General features: G+C 42.5%; 1 long non-coding RNA gene across 6 annotated transcripts in view; it reads right to left on the minus strand.

Annotated features, from left to right (window-relative positions):
• The window catches only part of LOC137222115 (uncharacterized), a 68,762-nt gene that overhangs the window by 21,510 nt on the left and 27,387 nt on the right, over positions 1-19,865 (minus strand). For 2 of the 6 annotated variants that reach the window (XR_010942336.1, XR_010942338.1), the window contains exon 2: positions 10,423-10,511. The exons of the other annotated variants lie outside the window; for them this stretch is intronic. This is a non-coding gene — a long non-coding RNA (uncharacterized lncRNA). The remainder of the gene's footprint in view (positions 1-10,422; positions 10,512-19,865) is intronic. 6 annotated transcript variants of the gene reach the window in all.

The raw sequence follows: 19,865 nt of genomic DNA on the forward strand, positions 1-19,865 counted from the left end.
TCTTTCTTCCTTCCTTCCTTCCTTTCTTCCTTCCTTCCTTCCTTCCTACTTCTACTAATTCTTTCTCTCTACTACTTCTCTCTTTTATTCTAAGTCCTGTGTATGAAAGGCTCTTAGTGCTGCAGCCAGGAGTCAGTGCTGTGCATCTGAGGTGGGAGAGCCAACTTCAGGACACTGGTCCACAAGAGACCCCCCAGCTCCACAGAATATCAAATGGCAAAAAACTCCCAGAGATCTCCATCTGAACACCAACACTGAGGTTCACTAAAGGACCAGCAAGCTACAGTGCTGGACACCCTATGCCAAACAACTAGCAAAAAAGGAACACAACTCCACCCATTAGCAGAGAGGCTGCCTTTAAAATCATAATAAGTCCACAGACACCCCAAAACACACCACCAGACGTGGACCTGCCTACCAGAGAGACAAGATCCAGCCTCATCCACCAGAACACAGGCGCTAGTCCCCTCCACCAGGAAGCCTACACAACCCACTGAACCAACCTTAGCCACTGGGGACAGACACCAAAAACAACGGGAACTACGAACCTGCAGCCTGCAAAAAGGAGATCCCAAACACAGTAAGATAAGCAAAATGAGAAGACAGAAAAACACACAGCGGATGAAGGAGCAAGATAAAAACCCACCAGACCTAACAAATGAAGAGGAAATAGGCAGTCTACCTGAAAAACAATTCAGAATAATGATAGTAAAGATGATCCAAAATCTTGGAAATAGAATAGACAAAATGCAAGAAACATTTAACAAGGACCTAGAAGAACTAAAGATGAAACAAACAACGATGAACAACACAATAAATGAAATGAAAAATACTCTAGATGGGATCAATAGCAGAATAACTGAGGCAGAAAAACGGATAAGTGACCTGGAAGATAAAATAGTGGAAATAACTACTGCAGAGAAGAATAAAGCAAAAAGAATGAAAAGAACTGAGGACAGTCTCAGAGACCTCTGGGACAACATTAAATGCACCAACATTCGAATTATAGGGGTTCCAGAAGAAGAAGAGAAAAAGAAAGGGACTGAGAAAATATTTGAAGAGATTATAGTTGAAAAATTCCCTAATATGGGAAAGGAAATAGTTAATCAAGTCCAGGAAGCACAGAAAGTCCCATACAGGATAAATCCAAGGAGAAATACGCCAAGACACATGTTAATCAAACTGTCAAAAATTAAATACAAAGAAAGCATATTAAAAGCAGCAAGGGAAAAATAACACACAAGGGAATCCCCATAAGGTTAACAGCTGATCTTTCATCAGAAACTCTGCAAGCCAGAAGGGTGTGGCAGGACATATTAAAAGTGATGAAGGAGAAAAACCTGCAACCAAGATTACTCTACCCAGCAAGGATCTCATTCAGATTTGATGGAGAAATTAAAAGCTTTACAGACAAGCAAAAGCTGAGAGTGTTCAGCACCACCAAACCAGCTTTACAACAAATGCTAAAGGAACTTCTCTAGGCAAGAAACACAAGAGAAGGAAAAGACCTACAATAACGAACCCAAAACAATTTAGAAAATGGGAATAGGAACATATATATCGATAATAACCTTAAATGTAAATGGACTAAATGCTCCCACCAAAAGACACAGATTGGCTGAATGGATACAAAAACAAGACCCATATATATGCTGTCTACAAGAGACCCACTTCAGACCTAGAGACACATACAGACTGAAAGTAAGGGGATGGAAAAAGATATTCCATGCAAATGGAAACCAAAAGAAAGCTGGAGTAGCAATTCTCATCAGACAAAATAGACTTTAAAATAAAGACTATTACAAGAGACAAAGAAGGACACTACATAATGATCAACGGATCAATCCAAGAAGAAGATATAACAACTGTAAATATTTATGCACCCAACATGGGAGCACCTCAATACATAATGCAAATACTAACAGCCATAAAAGGGGAAATCGACAATAACACATTCATAGTAGGGGAATTTAACACCCCACTTTCACCAATGGACAGATCATCCAAAATGAAAATAAATAAGGAAACACAAGCTTTAAATGATACATTAAACAAGACGGACTTAACTGATATTTATAGGACACTCCATCCAAAAACAACAGAATACACATTTTTCTCAAGTGGTCATGGAACATTCTCCAGGATAGATCATATCTTGGGTCACAAATCAAGCCTTGATAAATTTAAGAAAATGGATTGTATCAAGTATCTTTTCCGACCACAACACTATGAGACTAGGTATCAATTACAGGAAAAGATCTGTAAAAAATACAAACACATGGAGGCTAAACAATACACTACTTAATAACGAAGTGATCACTGAAGACATCAAAGAGGAAATCAAAAAATACCTAGAAACAAATGACAATGGAGATACGACGACCCAAAACCTATGGGATGCAGCAAAAGCAGTTCTAAGGGGGAACTTTATAGCAATACAAGCCCACCTTAAGAAACAGGAAACATCTCGAATAAACAACCTAACCTTGCACCTAAAGCAATTAGAGAAAGAAGAACAAAGAAACCCCAGAGTTAGCAGAAGGAAAGAAATCATAAAAATCATATCAGAAATAAATGAAAAAGAAATGAAGGAAACGATAGCAAAGATCAATAAAACTAATAGCTGGTTCTTTGAGAAGATAAACAAAATTGATAAACCATTAGCCAGACTCATCAAGAAAAAAAGGGAGAAGACTCAAATCAACAGAATTAGAAATGAAAAAGGAGAAGTAACAACTGACACTGCAGAAATAAAAAAGCTCATGAGAGATTACTACAAGCAACTCTATGCCAATAAAATGGACAACCTGGAAGAAATGGACAAATTCTTAGAAATGCGCAACCTGCCAAGACTGAACCAGGAAGAAATAGAAAATATGCACAGACCAATCACAAGCACTTAAATTGAAACTGTGATTAAAAATCTTCCAACAAACAAAAGCCCAGGACCAGATGGCTTCACAGGCGAATTCTATCAAACATTTAGAGAAGAGCTAACACCTATCCTTCTCAAACTCTTCCAAAATATAGCAGAGGGAGGACCACTCCCAAACTCATTCTACGAGGCCACCATCACCTTGATACCAAAACCAGACAAAGATGTCACAAAGAAAGAAAACTACAGGCCAGTATCACTGATGAACATAGATGCAAAAATCCTCAACAAAATACTAGCAAACAGAATCCAACAGCACATTAAAAGGATCATACACCATGATCAAGTGGGGTTTATCCCAGGAAGGCAAGGATTCTTCAATACACCCAAATCAATCAATGTGATACACCATATTAACAAATTGAAGGGGACAAACCATATGATTATCTCAATATATGCAGAGAAAGCTTTCGACAAAATTCAACACCCATTTATGATAAAAACCCTGCAGAAAGTAGGCATAGAGGGAACTTTCCTCAACATAATAAAGGCCATATATGACAAACCCACAGCCAACATCATCCTCAATGGTAAAAAACTGAAAGCATTTCCACTAAGATCAGGAACAAGACAAGGTTGCCCACTCTCACCACTCTTATTCAACATACTTTTGGAAGTTTTAGCCACAGCAATCAGAGAAGAGAAGGAAATAAAAGGAATCCAAATCGGAAAAGAAGAAGTAAAGCTGTCACTGTTTGCAGATGACCTGATACTATACATAGAGAATCCTAAAGATGCTACCAGAAAACTACTAGAGCTAATCAATGAATTTGGTAAAGTTGCAGGATACAAAATTAATGCACAGAAATCTCTGGCATTCCTATACACTAATGATGAAAAATCTGAAAGTGAAATCAAGAAAACACTCCCATTTACCACTGCAACAAAAAGAATAAAATATCTAGGAATAAACCTACCTAAGGAGACAAAAGACCTATATGCAGAAAATTATAAGACACTGATGAAAGAAATTAAAGATGATACAAATAGATGGAGAGATATACCATGTTCTTGGATTGGAAGAATCAACATTGTGAAAATGACTCTACTACCCAAAGCAATCTACAGATTCAATGCAATCCCTATCAAACTACCACTGGCATTTTTCACAGAACAAAACATTTCACAATTTGTATGGAAACACAAAAGACCCCAAATAGCCAAAGCAATCTTGAGAACAAAAAACGGAGTTGGAGGAATCAGGCTCCCTGACTTCAGACTATACTACAAAGCTACAGTAATCAAGACAGTATGGTACTGGCACAAAAACAGAAAGACAGATCAATGGAACAGGATAGAAAGCCCAGAGATAAACCCACGCACATACGGACACCTTATCTTTGATAAAGGAGGCAGGAATGTACCGTGGAGAAAGGACAGCCTCTTCAATAAGTGGTGCTGGGAAAACTGGACAGGTACACGTAAAAGCATGAGATTAGATCACTCCCTAACACCACACACAAAAATAAGCTCAAAATGGATTAAAGACCTAAATGTAAGGTCAGAAACTATCAAAGTCTTAGAGGAAAGCATAGGCAGAACGCTCTATGACATAAATCACAGCAAGATCCTTTTTGACCCACCTCCTAGAGAAATGGAAATAAAAACAAAAATAAACAAATGGGACCTAATGAAACTTCAAAGCTTTTGCACAGCAAAGGAAACCATAAACAAGACCAAAAGACAACCCTCAGAATGGGAGAAAATATTTGCAAATGAAGCAACTGACAAAGGATTAATTTCCAAAATTTACAAGCAGCTCATGCAGCTCAATAACAAAAAAACAACCCAATCCAAAAATGGGCCAAAGACCTAAATAGACATTTCTTCAAAGAAGATATACAGACTGCCAGCAAACAAATGAAAGAATGCTCAACATCATTAATCATTAGAGAAATGCAAATCAAAACTACAATGAGATATCATCTCACACCTGTCAGAATGGCCATCATCAAAAAAATCTAGAAACAATAAATGCTGGAGAGGGTGTGGAGAAAAGGGAACACTCCTGCACTGCTGGTGGGAATGTGAATTGGTACAGACACTATGGAGAACAGTATGGAGGTTCTTTAAAAAACTACAAATAGAACTACCATATGACCCAGCAATCCCACTACTGTGCATATACCCTGAGAAAACCATAATTCAGAAAGAGTCATGTACCAAAATGTTCATTGCAGTGCTATTTACAATAGTCCGGAGATGGAAACAACCTAAGTGCCCATCATCGGATGAATGGATAAGGAAGATGTGGCACATATATACAATGGAATATTACTCAGCCATAAAGAGAAATGAAATTGAGCTGTTTGCAATGAGGTGGATAGACCTAGAGTCTGTCATACAGAGTGAAGTAAGTCAGAAAGAGAAAGACAAATGCCGTATGTAACACATGTATATGGAATTTAAGAAAAAAAATGTCATGAAGAACCTAGGGGTAAAACAGGAATAAAGACACAGACCTACTGGAGAACGGACCTGAGGATATGGGGAGGGGGAAGGGTGAGCTGTGACAAAGTGAGAGAGAGGCATGGACATATATACACTACCAAACGTAAGGTAGATAGCTAGTGGGAAGCAGCCGCACAGCGCAGGGATATCAGCTCAGTGCTTTGTGACCGCCTGGAGGGGTGGGATAGGGAGGGTGGGAGGGAGGAAGACGCAAGAGGGAAGAGATATGGGAGCATATGTATATGTATAACTGATTCACTTTGTTATAAAGCAGAAACTAACACACCATTGTAAAGCAATTATACCCCAATAAAGATGTTAAAAAAAATTTAAAAAATACATTCAAATGGGAAAACTATGAGACCTCTGGTTCTGTCTTTATGTAAAAATTAACTTGTCTAGCTTAAGTCTGTGGGTTTAATTAATACAGACCTATCTTTAGAGCCATTAACATTAAGTATAATATCAATACTTTTATTGTAGCTAAGGTTACTGGAAGTCAATAAGTGCATATTGTTTCTGTTATAAAATCTGTCAACAAGTAGAATAACCTGATATAGTTAAACTTTTAAGTAAATATAACTGGGATAAGAGCTTTTTGGTAAACTCTATAGGAATAATTATGTTTTGGAAATGTCCATCTAAATAGTCCCTCCAAATTTTGGTAACTTGAAACTAAACTAAGTTGAATGATAGGAATCCACTGAGTATCCAGGCCATTTCAAATAAGATGAAATATTGGAACATTAATTGCTAAACAGGTCTAAATTTACCTAGTGCTGTCTTCTTGTGAGAGGGAAAGTAAAAATGTTTGGGTTTATTACACACATGTCTTGCACCACATTAAGGAAAGCAATTGTGCTTTGGGAAGATACAAGTTTCTAGAGGTTATGGGATATTCCAATCAAGGAATGCTACTGTAAAAGACAGTTCATGGTTGTTTAAGGAGAGTAGGATGTGTGTTTTCAGAAAAGAAGGTGTGAGGAACGAAAATATATTGTTAAAAGGAAAAAGGTGATTTTGTCCTAGATCTGGTTATTTCTGAATGGGAAAAGAATAAGGAACAAAATATGGCTACAGAAATTTGCAGTAGATTTGTGGAAAAGGAACAATTGAAAAAGAATCTTGTATGTGGTCAGGACTTTCTAAGGTTGGATTAAATTTAATTAGGTAAATGGATTTTATTAAGTGTAGGCTGATGCAAGTCTGGATTTGGTGTCTCTCTCTCATAAGAGAACAAAGTTTTCCTGGAATGCTGCTTTTGATAACAGATTGTGTGAGTTTCTGTGCCTTTACGTGATCTGTATTTATTTTTGAAATCATTTTCCACCTTAGCTCAAGAAATAAGTACTGTTTCACAGCAACCTATGATCCTGTCTGACCAGGTGTTTTAAAACTTTTTAAAATTTTTGACAGGCTTCCCAAATATCAAATTCTAATTGAAATTCTTTTGACCTCCAGCTAACTTTGGGGTGCTTCAAGGGACCCCTGGAGCATCCCAAAGAGAAATCCTAAACTAATTGGGTTCATTTGATATGTTAAATTACATGGGAAACACTGTCCAAACTCACTGTTGCCTGTGTCAGATGGAATCATCAGGCTCTCCCCAATTTTACTGTAGCCACCAAACAGACAGAGGAAAGGGTTTTGGGTTCTCCTGCTGCCTAGACTCTCACCTTACTCTCTGTCCAAAAAAAAAAAAAAAAAGGAAAAAAAGTCCCCTGGGGGTATACTCCCACCTCTAGGCCCTCAGGTCCTGACTCCTGTGGCATTTTCCATTGTGCCCAACTCCAATTCCTCCCGGAGTTCCTTTTTGCACCTCTAGGACCCCCATCACTCCAGGCCTTGGCAGCCCAGACATCGTTACGGATTACATATTGGCCACTTCAAGTAGCCCACATCGTAGGCTTTACAGATGCTCCATCTCAAGGAATACATGCCAGCATAGGGAAACTTATAGGAACATCCTCTCTTACTTGTCAGCACATCATGGTTATTCTGGCCCACTGCTGCACCCTGGATGAAAAGAAGGGTATACTAAAAAAGGCCAGGGAACATGCAGATGGCCTACTGGCCACCAATCTACCCCACCACATTTATCAGGTGGGTGGGGATGCAGTCCCAGAACATGACCCACACTATGAAGATCGTGTAGGCCAGGCTAGGATGAGACATTAAATTACTTGTCAGTCAGAAGGAATGAAAATGTAAATTTTGATAAGGTCTGAGAGGTCACACAAGAGAAAGATGAAAACCCAGCCGTCTTCCTGAGCCGGGTGACAGAGGCATTCAGGAAGTACACCGATACAGACCCTGAGCCCACAAAAGGAAGGACACTGCTGGCCATGCATTTTATCACCCAGGCTACTCTTGATATCAGGAGAAAATTACAAAAGCTTGAGGCTGGGCCCCAAACCCCATTGTCAAACTTGGTGGAGGAGGCCTTCAAGGTCTAAGATAACCGAGACTTAACGGAGGAAGCCAAGAAGGATAAGAGGCTAATAAAGAAAACGCAGCTTTCGGCTGCTCTGATTCACCCACCACCTCCAGGGGATCCCGGAGGGCCGAGAAGGCTAGACAGACTGCCAAGAAGCCCAAACCATTTTTTTTTCCCCTTAAATTCCATATACATGGACATATACACTACCAAATGTAAAATCGACAGCTAGTGGGAAGCCGCAGCATAGCACAGGGAGATCAGCTCTGTGCTTTGTGACCACCTAGAGGGGTGGGATAGGGAGGGTGGGAGGGAGGGAGACGCAAGAGGGAGGAGATATGGGAACATACGTATAACTGATTCACTTTGTTATAAAGCAGAAACTAACACACCATTGTAAAGCAATTATACTCCAATAAAGAATTAAAAAAAAAAAAATGAAGCCCAAACCAGTGTGCCTTTTGTTGGAAGGAGGGGCACTGGAAGGGGGAATGTCCTGAGCGCCCTCCTGTGGGACACTGGAGGGGCAGCCCCGACCGGCCCCCGTTCCCCAGGAATGTCTCGGATGAGAGATTCCCACACATGGACTGACGGGGTCCAAGCGCCTGCCCGGCTCCAGATCCCACTCAGTCCATCCTCGTCACTCCAGTGAAGCCTTGGGTCACCCTCGATGTGGCAGGTAGGGGAACTGAATTTCCCGCTCTTTTCTGACTTGGCCGGCTGGCCTCTCCAACCATGACTACGGTGACAAGAGTTGATGGACAGCCAAAGGTAAGGCGATTTACGTCTCCCCTTGTCTGCAGAGTTGGGTCCATTATTATTACTCACTCCTTTCTGTATATGCCAGAATGCCCTGTCCCCCTCCTCAGGAGAGATCTGCTAAATAAGTTAGGAGCTAGTAGGACAGCTTAGGAGAGGGTGAAGTCCAAGGAGGTAGAGAATTCAAACAGAGAATGCATCTATTAGTAGCCCCAGATGACCCACTTGCTGGTCATCAAAATATCCCCCCAAGACATCCCCCAAGAAATTAGAGAACAAATAGATCCTGCAGTCTGGGATACCTCGGTGCCAGGAAGAGCAAAATGTGTTCCCCCAATAAAAATAAGGTTAAGGCCTGGGGAAAAATACTCCTGGAAAAGACAATATCTTTTAAAGCCTGAGGCCCTGAGGGGAATCCAACCACTGCTCACCAAATTCCTAAAACACGGACCCATTAGGTCCTGCCAATCCCCTTGCAATACCCCCGATCCTCCCCGTGCAGAAGCCTAACGGGGGAGTATCGGTCTGTGCGAGACTTAACGAGCAGTGAATGAGGCAGTCATCCCTATTCACCCACTGGTGGCAAACAAACTCTGACACCCTCCTCACCCAAGTGTCAGGGAGCATTCAGTATTTCTCTTTTCGGACCTCAAAAATGCATTTTTCTGTATTCCCCTACATCCAAACGCAATACCTTTCTGCCTTTGGAGGGACCCTGACCCCCTGGAGGCTACCCAATACACCTGGCCAGTGCTTCCGCGGGGTTTTCGGGACGGCCCCATCTTTTTGGAAATGTGTTAGCTTCGGAACTGAGGGAACTGAGCCTTGAGAAGGGAACTCTGCTACAATATGTTGATGATCTATTGATAAGTAGTGAGACCAAATAAGATTGAGATCAAAATACCGTTAGGGTCGTAAATTTTCTGGCAAAAAGGGGATATAAAGTCTCTCCAACCAAGGCTCAGATCTCACAACAAGGGTTCAATATTTAGGATTTGTTTTGACCCCAGGGGCACGACCCCTGGCCATAGATCGAAAAACAGCAATTAGTATATAACCATCCCCAACCACAAAGAGGCAACTCCAAGGCTTTCTCGGGATGGCTGGGTTCTGTGGTATCTGGATTCCAAAATATGGCCTTACAGCAAAACCCCTATATGAGGTTCTAAAGGGAGAAGAAAGGGAAAACCTTCAATGAAATAGGGACCACCAGTGGGGCTTTGAGACTCTAAAGACTGAGTTGAGGGACTTCCCTGGTGGTCCAGTGGGTAAGACTCTGCTCTCCCAATGCAGGAGGCCCGAGTTTGAGCCCTGGTCGGTGAACTAGATCCCACAAGCTGCAACAAAGAACTGGTGCAGCCAACATTAAAAAAAAAAAAAGACTGAGTTGAGCAGAGCACCAGTACTGGGACTTCCAAGTTTGGACAAGCCCTTTACCCTATACATTCACGAGAGGTCAGGGATAGCACTAGGACTCGTGACCCAAAAGCTGGGACCATATCAGAGAGAGACCAGTGGTTTACTTTTCAGAACAACTGGACTCAGTGGCCCTGGGATGGCCAAGCTGCCTGCAGGCAGTAGCAGCCACAACCTTGTTGGTTAATGAGGCTTCCAAGCTCACCCTGGGACAACACTTAGATGTATTAACCCCTCATCAGGTACCATCTGTGCTGGAAGTCAAAGGACATCATTGGTTTACTGGAGGAAGGTTAACAAGATGTCAGGCCCTCCTAACGGACACCCCAGACATTGCCAAACCCTGAACCCAGCAACTGTGCGTTCAGAGGTCGGGAGTGAAGACCTACTGCATCAGTGTATAGAGACCAGAGAACAAACTTACTCCAGCAGGCCTGATCTTCTCGATGAACCTCCTGACAGCTCTGAGGTCGAACGGTTTACTGATAGGAGCAGTTTTCTAGAAATGGGAACCTGGAAGGTGGGGTATGCCATAGTTAGTCTAGATGAAGTCAGAGAAGCCAAGGCACTGCCACCCCAGACATCAGCCCAGAAAGCTGAACTAACTGCATTAATGAGAGCTTTGCAATTAGGGAAGGATAAGAAATCAAATATTTTTACTGACTCTAAATATGGGTTCCACATGCTACATGCTCATGCTGCCATTTGGAAAGCAAGAGGAATGTTAATCGCTAGAAATTCCCCCATAAAACATAAAGATTTGATCTTGGATCTTTTAGAAGCAGTGCAGCTCCCGACCCAGGCAGCAGTAACCCACTGTAGGGGCCATCAGAGGGATGGATCCTTTGTGAGCCAAGGGAACAGCAAAGCTGATCAAACTGCAAAACAGGCAGCTCGACTGTAGGAACCTGAACAAGTCATGGCCCTAGTGATTGGCCCCCGTGAACTCCCTAGCCTCCCCCAGTATTCCCCATAGGAACAAGAAAATGCTGAGAAATGGGGCTATGAGAAAGGAAGCACAGGCTGGTATAAAAAGGAGGATAAGGTTCTAAACCCTGAGGCCCAACCATGGAAACTCACTAAGTTTACATGATGCCACCTACTATGGGAGGGATGCACTGTGGAACTTGATGCAAAAGACTTTTTCAGGGACGGGGCTTAAAGGAACAGTAAAACAAGTAACGCTTGCCTGTGGTTTATGTGCCTGGAATAACCCACAGGCCCATCCAATTCCCCCTTCGTTACTCAGGCCAATTCAACACGGAGGGAAGACTGGCAGATTTCACCCAAATGCCCCCGCGATCAGGATATAAATATCTTTTGCTGTTTGTTGATACTTTCACAGGATGGGCTGAAGCCTTCCCCACGCAATCTGAAAAGGCTATGGAAGTGTGTAAGTCCCAATTAAAAGGAATTCCTTGGTTTGGACTTCCAAAGTCCCTCTAATGTGAAAATGGGTCCTCTTTTATAGCCAAAATCACACAGGGGCTCACAACTGCCCCAGGGATAGACTACAAGCTACACAGCTCTTAGCACCCACAGTCTTCAGGGGAGGTAGAGAAAATGAACCATCCTTTAAAGAAAACCTTAGCAAAGCTCTACCAAGAAACTCATGAACCCTGGACCAACTTCTTCCTATTGTACTCCTCGGGGTCCGTGTAGCCCCCAGGAGTGGTCTGAGTCTTAGCCCATCTGAAGTGACCTATGGGAGGCCTTTTCTAACTACTGACATTCTACTGGATGAGGAAGTGAACCAGGCCCTGAGAGTCATTATTAATCTAGGACAAGTTCAGAAGGCAATCCAAGACTATGTCTACAGGGCACTGCCAGCTCCCGCTAAAAATATAGAGGAAGGAGCAATTCCTTCACAAATAAACCCCGGGGACCAAGTTCTTCTTAAAGCCTGGAAAGAGGGGTCCCCCAAAGGCCAACTATTGCCAAAATGGAAGGGCCCCTATAAAGTAACTTTAACCACCCCCACTGCTGTCAACCTGCAAGGGACAGCTAGTTGGGTACATTTGTCCAGACCAAAGCTTTTACATCCAGAAACCCCGCAGGTCGCAAAAGAACAATACACCTGTGAGCCAGTGGAAAATCTGAGATACTCATTCAAAAGACAGGCACCATCGACAGATACTTTGTGTGATAACTAATACTTCCTACCACACCTGGGAATACACGACCAGGCAGAGTGGCTTCATAATTTTGGTAGGGGTGATATCTCCTCCACTGTCTGGTCAGCAGTTAAAGAAGTCCTCCGGAAGTTAAGCTAGTTCCTTCCCTTTCTAGGCCCTTTAATGGCTACTTTTGTCCTTCCCCTTTTTGGCCCTTGTTTATTTAACTTTTTGGTTAAGTTTGTGTCTTCTAGGCTCCAACAGTTTCAAGTAAGACTCACAATGGCTCAAGGAATTCAGCCCATTCCAGCGGAGGATGGTCCAGTTCCCTACAGGTCCTTGGAACAGTCAGCAACTGTACCTCTAGGGTAGGCTAGGGCCTACAGCCCCTGTCTAGCAAGAGGTTTCAGAAGAACAGACCTTTGGCCCCTTACCCCTTAAGAATAAGTGGTGTAGAATCCCTTAGCAGGGAAGAGACAGGGGATGAGACAAGGGACCTGGGACCCTTTGCTACAGTGCTGCAATGCTTGCACCTGGACAAACGACTCCTCAAGCAACAAAATACAAAGAAACTATAAGGAACTAAAAATAACTGCATGCATGCCCACGCAGTTGGGGCAAATTATGGACAACAAGATACAAAGAGACCAAAAAAACCCAACTGCCACTTCTGAAGAGCCGGGAGCAAAAGCAGGGAGACAGGAGCAAAAGAAGGGTACTGTGCACACCCCCTCCACACAATACCACCTAAGGGGTGGGCAAACCACAGTTTGGGCCCGACCCTTGGACACACCCCTACCCTCACCCCATATAAGGAACCAGCTCGGCCCCCGCTCAGCAAGCCAGCGAGAGAGCAAGGGAACTTGTTATTTGTTTTCGCTCTCCCCCTGCTGCAGCAGGGGCCCCAATAAAGCCTGGCCTAAATTTCTTGTCTGGTCTCTTACCAATTTCTATTGATTAAGGAAGGCCAAGGACCCTGGTCGGTAACAAACACATCTACTTGAAGGCATATGAGAACTCCAAGATAGTGAAGAATTACCAGGCTAGGATTCAAGCAAGGATGGAGAGCCAGAGGGACGATGCTGGTATTTTACCCTGGGAGCATTTGCTGATCCCAGAGTGCATAACAGAAATGTGGAGGTGAGCTTTTGACAACCTCCCAGGGCCAAGAGCACAAGGATTAGAAGCCTGATAAGGGCAGGACAGAGGGGACCCAAGTGAAACCATTGCCTCTGTAGGGCCCTCAAAGGCTACACCCATGAATAACAGTAAACCCGATGTTAAGAGGCCTCATAGGGCTTCCCTGGTGGTGCAGTGGTTGAGAGTCCGCCTGCCGATGCAGGGGACACAGGTTCGTGCCCCGGTCCGGGAAGATCCCATGTGCCACGGAGCGGCTGGGCCCGTGAGCCATGGCCGCTGAGCCTGCGCGTCCGGAGCCTGTGCTCCGCAACGGGAGAGGCCACAACAGTGAGAGGCCCACATACCGTAAAAAAAAAAAAAAAAAAAAGAGGCCTCATAGGTACTGTAGTTCTCCTTCAAATAATCAAAACCCCTAAAATTGGCCTCGGGTGATGCAGTATTGCTAGTGCTCACAAGCTCCAGGCAGAAGCAAAGGTGAATCCTCTCTGAAGGGGAACAACATCTTAGGTCTCAACGATTTCTGCAAACAATTTTACAAATAAAATGTCTAGCACACAATTAAAAAATAAATGAGGCGGGGGGCTTCCCTGGTGGCGCAGTGGTTGAGAATCTGCCTGCCAATGCAGGGGACATGGGTTCGAGCCCTGGTCTGAGAAGATCCCACATGCCGCGGAGCAACTAGGCCTGTGAGCCACAACTACTGAGCCTGTGCGTCTGGAGCCTGTGCTCCGCAACGAGAGGCCGCGATAGTGAGAGGCCCGTGCACCGCGATGAAGAGTGGCCCCCGCTCGCCGCAACTAGAGAAAGCCCTCGCACAGAAACAAAGACCCAACACAGCCAAAAAAAACAAAAACAAAAACAACTAGGCACATAGGAAAATATTAAAGCTAAAGTTGGCAGAAAAAACATTAGAAGTTGACCAACAGGGGTGCCAGATACTGGAGTAATCTGAGGATAAAATCACTGTGCTTACTATCTTTGAGGAGACAGGACGTGATTCGAAATGTTCAGCAGAGAGCTAAAAACAAAAGTTTAAAAAGGAACCAAGTGTTCTAAAATCAGGTAGCGGTAATGGTTGTGTAACTCTGAATATACTAAAAAACAAACAAAAAACCAAATCCACTGGTTGTATAGGCATACCTTATTTTATTGTGCTTCGCTTTATTGCACTTTGCAGATACTGTGTTTTTTTACAACTTGAAGGTTTGTGGCAACCCTGGATTGAGCAAGTCTAGAGGCACCACTTTTCCAAGAGCATTTGCTCATTTCGTGTCTCTGCTTCACATGTGGGTAATTCTCACACTACTTCAAATTTTTTCATTATTATTGTATTTGTTATGGTGAGCTGTGATAAGTGATCTCGGATGTTACTATTGTAATTGTTTTCTCATTTTCAGCGAGAAAGTATTTTTAATTAAGGTTTAATTAAGCATTTTTAGACATAATGCTGCTGCACATTTAACAGATGACAGTATAGTGTAAACATAACTTTTATATGCACTGAGAAGCCACAAAATTCATGTGACTCACTTTATTGTGATATTCACTTTATTGCAGTCTGGAACTGAACCCACAATATCTCTGAGATTTGCCTGTATAATTTTAAAGGGTGAATTTTATGGTATGTGAATTATATCTCAAGAAAAGTTTTATTAAGAAAAAAAGAAACAAGTAAAAAGTCTAGACATGAAACAAGAGTAACTGAAATGAAATATTCAGTGTATAGGCACAATAGCGGATGTTGTCATAAGCCTCCAACAATCATGAAGTTAGTTTGGAGCTCCATCCTTCCTACCTCTACTTGTCCATGTCTTCTCACTTTGGATAAGACTTAGAAAAATTTGCAAAACCTTTTTCTTACCAATTCCGAGACAGAGGAAACATGCTAAAAAATTGATGAAATGGTAGAACCAGTAAGATGGGTTGACTCTTCCTTCAGGACATCAAAAACCTAGTAGGGACAAAACTGAATCACCTGGAATCTCTCTCTTAGTGATTTGAACTGGGGTATACTCAGAGAACAACCAGTTAGAAATGGAAGTTGAGAGGCTGAAATACCATGACATAGTGAGGGATCAGAGAGACCACGAGGGTCCAAGTGCACGCTGAAGTTAGAAAGGAGCTGAGACTCAAGGGTGATTCCTGAATTTCTGGCTTTGGTGACCGGGTAGATAGAGGTAGCATTTACAGAGTTAGAAAAGATGGGCACAGGACACTGGTGTACTGAAGAGAGGGAATCAGAAGTTCAATTTTAAAGTGAGACCTCCCAAAAAACCAAGTTTAATTTTGCACATGTTAAATTTGAGATGCCTGTGACACAACCAAAGACGATGTTGCTTGTCTACACACATCTGGGGCTCAGAGGAAATGTCTGGGCTGGGGGTATAAATTTGAGAATAGGGTACGAAATGGGTAGTTGAGAAAAATGAAGTAGGAGAGACAGACCAGAGAGATATATGTAAACTATGAAAAGAAACAGAGATTTTATCCTGAAGGTCATTGGCTTTATGCTGGAGACAGGTGACTGCTGCAACATAAAGAACATACTGGAACAGCAGAAGGGTGGTAAGTAGGGCCTTTACAGTAATCCAGGTAAGAGATGGGAATTCTCATATGCAGTTTTATATCCTAACTTTTTCCCCTTACATCATAAGCATTTTAACAACACCACTAAAAGTTCTCGGGAAACACATAGTTTGAAATGGCTAAGTAACCTACCCACCTGTCAATGTACATAATCTACCTAACCACTATTATAGAGTTAGGCATTTTGGCTATTTTCAGTTTTTTGTTAGGAACCTTAATTCTTTCACATCCTCTGTGCTAGGTAAACCATTTTCCCCTGCCTTGGTGACAAAATCTCTGGCAAATACCATTGTTTTTCTAAAATTATTTCGGCAAGTCTCGTTACCAAGTTTTACTTTCACATTTGATTTAAACTTTTTCTCATCCAGCTCAAGCTTAAACTAGACTTAGAAGCTTGCAGTGAAAAAGACAGGAATGGTCGGGATGATACTCACCAACTGCACCATTTGATTCCCTATATTTCAAATATTTTCAAGTGATATGACCAATCAGGGGTTACTATTCAACATAAATAAACAGCTAATACAACATCAAAAAAACAAACAACCTGATTAAAAAATGGGCAGAAGAACTGAATAGACATTTTTCCAAAGAGGAAATGCAGATGGCCAACAGGCACATGAAAAGATGTTCAACATCACTAATCATCAGGGAAATGCAAATCAAAAGCACAATGAGATATCACCTCACACCAGTCAGAATGGCTAAAGAACACAAATAACAAACGTTGGTGAAGCTGTGGAGAACGAGAACCCTTGTACACTGCTGGGGGGAATGGAAATTGGTGCAGCCACTGTGGAAAACAGTATGGAAGTTTCTCAAAAAACTAAAAATAGAATTACCATATGACCCAGCAATTCTACTCCTTGGGTACGTATCCAGAAAATACAAAAACACTAATTTGAAAAGATACATATACCCCAATTTTCATAGCAGCATTATGTACAACAGCCAAGATATGGAAGCAATCTAAGTGTCCGTCAACAGATGAATGGATAAAGAAGATGTGGTGTGTATGTATATGTGTGTGTGTATATATATGTATACACACACACACACACGGAAAAGAATTATTCTGCCATTTGCAACAACATGGAAGGACTTGGAGGGCATTATGCTAAATGAAAGAAGGCAGAGAAATACAAATACTGTATGATATCACATATATGGAATCTAAAAAATACAACAAACTAGTGAATATAACAAAAACGGAGCAGACTCACAGACATAGAGAACAAACTAGTAGTTACCAGTGGGGAGAGGGACGGAGGGAGAGGCAATACAGGGTTAGGGGATTAAGAGGTACAAGCTATTAGGTATAAAATAAACCACAAGGATATACTGTACATGGGGAATACAGCAAGTATTTTATAATAACTATAAGTGGAGTATAACCTTTAAAAATTGTGAACCCCTGTATTATATACCTGTAACATAATATTATACATCAACTATACTTCAATTAAAAGAAAAAAAAATCACCCAGGAAGCTGTGTGTTCAAGATACTGCAGAACAAGACGGTGGATCCTCTAACAACTTTAGCCCCCAGTGACCATGCGGAGCACAGCCCGCTGTCAATCCACACAGGACATGAGGCATAAGAAAGCATAAACGTTATTGTGATAAGCTGCTGAGATTTTAGGGTTGTTTGTTAGTACAGTATAACCTAGCCTATCCCAACTAATCTGCCTCTTCATCGTTTCTGCCACTTCGCTCTTCTCTTCTTCCCCCACTCACTCTGTTGTGTCTGGCTCCCCCAGGACTGGAGGAGTAAAAGAGGAGTTATGGAGGGAAGGAAAGGTAAGTACTTATAGTGGATACTCCTGGGGCTCCACCCAGATCCCCCTTAAAGGTTTCTCTTTGCCCCTCCCCCAGCTTGTGTCTTTTGCTTCTAACAGTCCACACCTGAGACTCTTCAAAGGCCTACTCAAGGGCTGCCGGAGCCACTGTGCCCATAGGCAGAGTCAGAAGTGCTCGGGGAATTTACATCCACCCACCCTGAGATGGGCCTTAGCCAGTGACTGACTGGTGTGGGAGTGTGAAAGCCCAGCTTCCTGGCAACAAGTCAGGACAAAAACTCTGAGGCCCAATTTATATTCCGAAGTTCCCCTGTGGCATCAAGCTGAAGTTACCTTCCATGGGACTTTGTTTGAGATCACACACTTGCTTTGCTTTGCTTTTCCCCTCCTGTATCCTGCTTCTCCTATTCATTTTCCAGTTTTTCCTGGGAGCATTTCCTAAATAGATTACTTGCACATGAAGTCCCATTTCATAGTCTGCTTCTGAAGAACCCTACCTAAGACATTTGGAACTCGTAGTGGTCACAGGAAACAGACTCTAAGGATGAGATTTTGGAATCTGATCACTTGCTGGTCAGATGGCAATAAAGATGCCATCAATGATGGTAAGTGCAGTGTTATTCTCACCTGCTATGCTATAACACTGACATTACTAAAACATGTATCTGTGGTAAGCTGGAATCAGATACAACTGAAAAGAGTTGTATGGGCTTGTGCAATACAGAGGAAACAATAACTTAAAGGACTATGGAATTAGTTCATTATTGCTGGATGCTACTGATGCATGGAAGAGAGAAAACGACAAGCTCAGGGCAGACAATTACCACTTTAAGGCAAGATGTGAAAATCAGAAGGTCTCACTAGCAGCTTTCAAAAAAGACTGTCATCTACTGTAGCTGGAAGGTAAATTGTGCTAAAGACCAGGCACAAGGCTATACTGTAAGAATAGTAGAATTGCAGCAGTGGCTAACGTTACAGCCTCAATAAGTCTCCTACAACAAAGTTAGGCCCCTGATAGGGATGAAGTGGGACGCTGAGACTTGGGATAGGGATATCCAGAAAGATGCACTTGAGAATATTGAACCCGACATCCGTTTGAACATTCTGGGCATGCAACAGCGAATTACTTCCCCTCGCTAGAAGACAACAGAAGCATGCCTCCTTGCAGAAACTATGCAGAGGTCTTACTTGAGGCAGATGTCCTGCAAAACAGTATCTGCGTTCCTCAAGATCTTCCTACACATCCCCTTCTGGACCCTAGGCCAATAACTAGGGTTAAGTCTCAGCACGACCCACCTGGGGAAGTGCTGGCCTGTTAAGGGTGGAAAAGAATTATTCACCAAAGGAGCTACAGAACCAGGCTAATATGTAGCAGCAAAAGCCAGGAGTGCTTGCCTGCAAATGTACCGAGGATGCTGAACCAGGGTCAGGGGTGGTGGACTATTAGTCTGATTAAAGGAGTGTTTGTTGACATGGAGATACTTTTCCAGGACTCAATATTTAATATGCTGACAAGAGGCCTTGGAACTGATCCTAAAAGTAAGATAGTGTTTAGATACTTGGAAAGCTGATGCCCACGTTAAGTGAGGTACTATGATGGAACTACCATGACGGTGCTGAGAAGGAGAGTAGAAGTTCCAAAACTAAAGCACATCAAAGACTCATCATTAAAGCAGGGATTCTGGTTGTAAGTCCTGGCTCTGGACTTTGTTACAGTGGGTCCGAAGTCTTCACAGATGTATCTGGTAATCATTTCCTTGGTACCTAAATGTATAATCAGGTTGTATATACTTAGCATCTGGAAGAACCCTCACATTAGCTCCTTGACCTATGTAATAAGGACTATTACAATAGAAAAGGCCAAATGAAAGCCCCTGAACTGCTATCTTCCTCCCCATCACTCTGAATCTGGCTAAGATAGTAAATCACTAACAATACTGCCTCTTGGGTCAAATGCTGCGCTAACCTAAAAAACTTAAAGGATGCAAGGATGGTAGTCCCCATTATATCTTATTTTAATTTACCAGTCTGGTCCCTGTAAAAACCAGACAGATATGGCAGATGACAGTGGTCTACTGCAAACTTAGCTAAGGGGCAGCCACACGGCAACTGCTATGCTGGATTGGTATCTATACTGGAAGGAAGCAACATAGCCTCTCTCACAGAGTATGTGGCTATTGACCTAATATTCCAATACTGATCAGAAAGGAAGATCAGAAACAATTTG

This window comes from Pseudorca crassidens, chromosome 3 (assembly GCF_039906515.1).
Source record: "Pseudorca crassidens isolate mPseCra1 chromosome 3, mPseCra1.hap1, whole genome shotgun sequence".
In the NCBI taxonomy this organism is placed as follows: Eukaryota; Metazoa; Chordata; class Mammalia; order Artiodactyla; family Delphinidae; genus Pseudorca; species Pseudorca crassidens.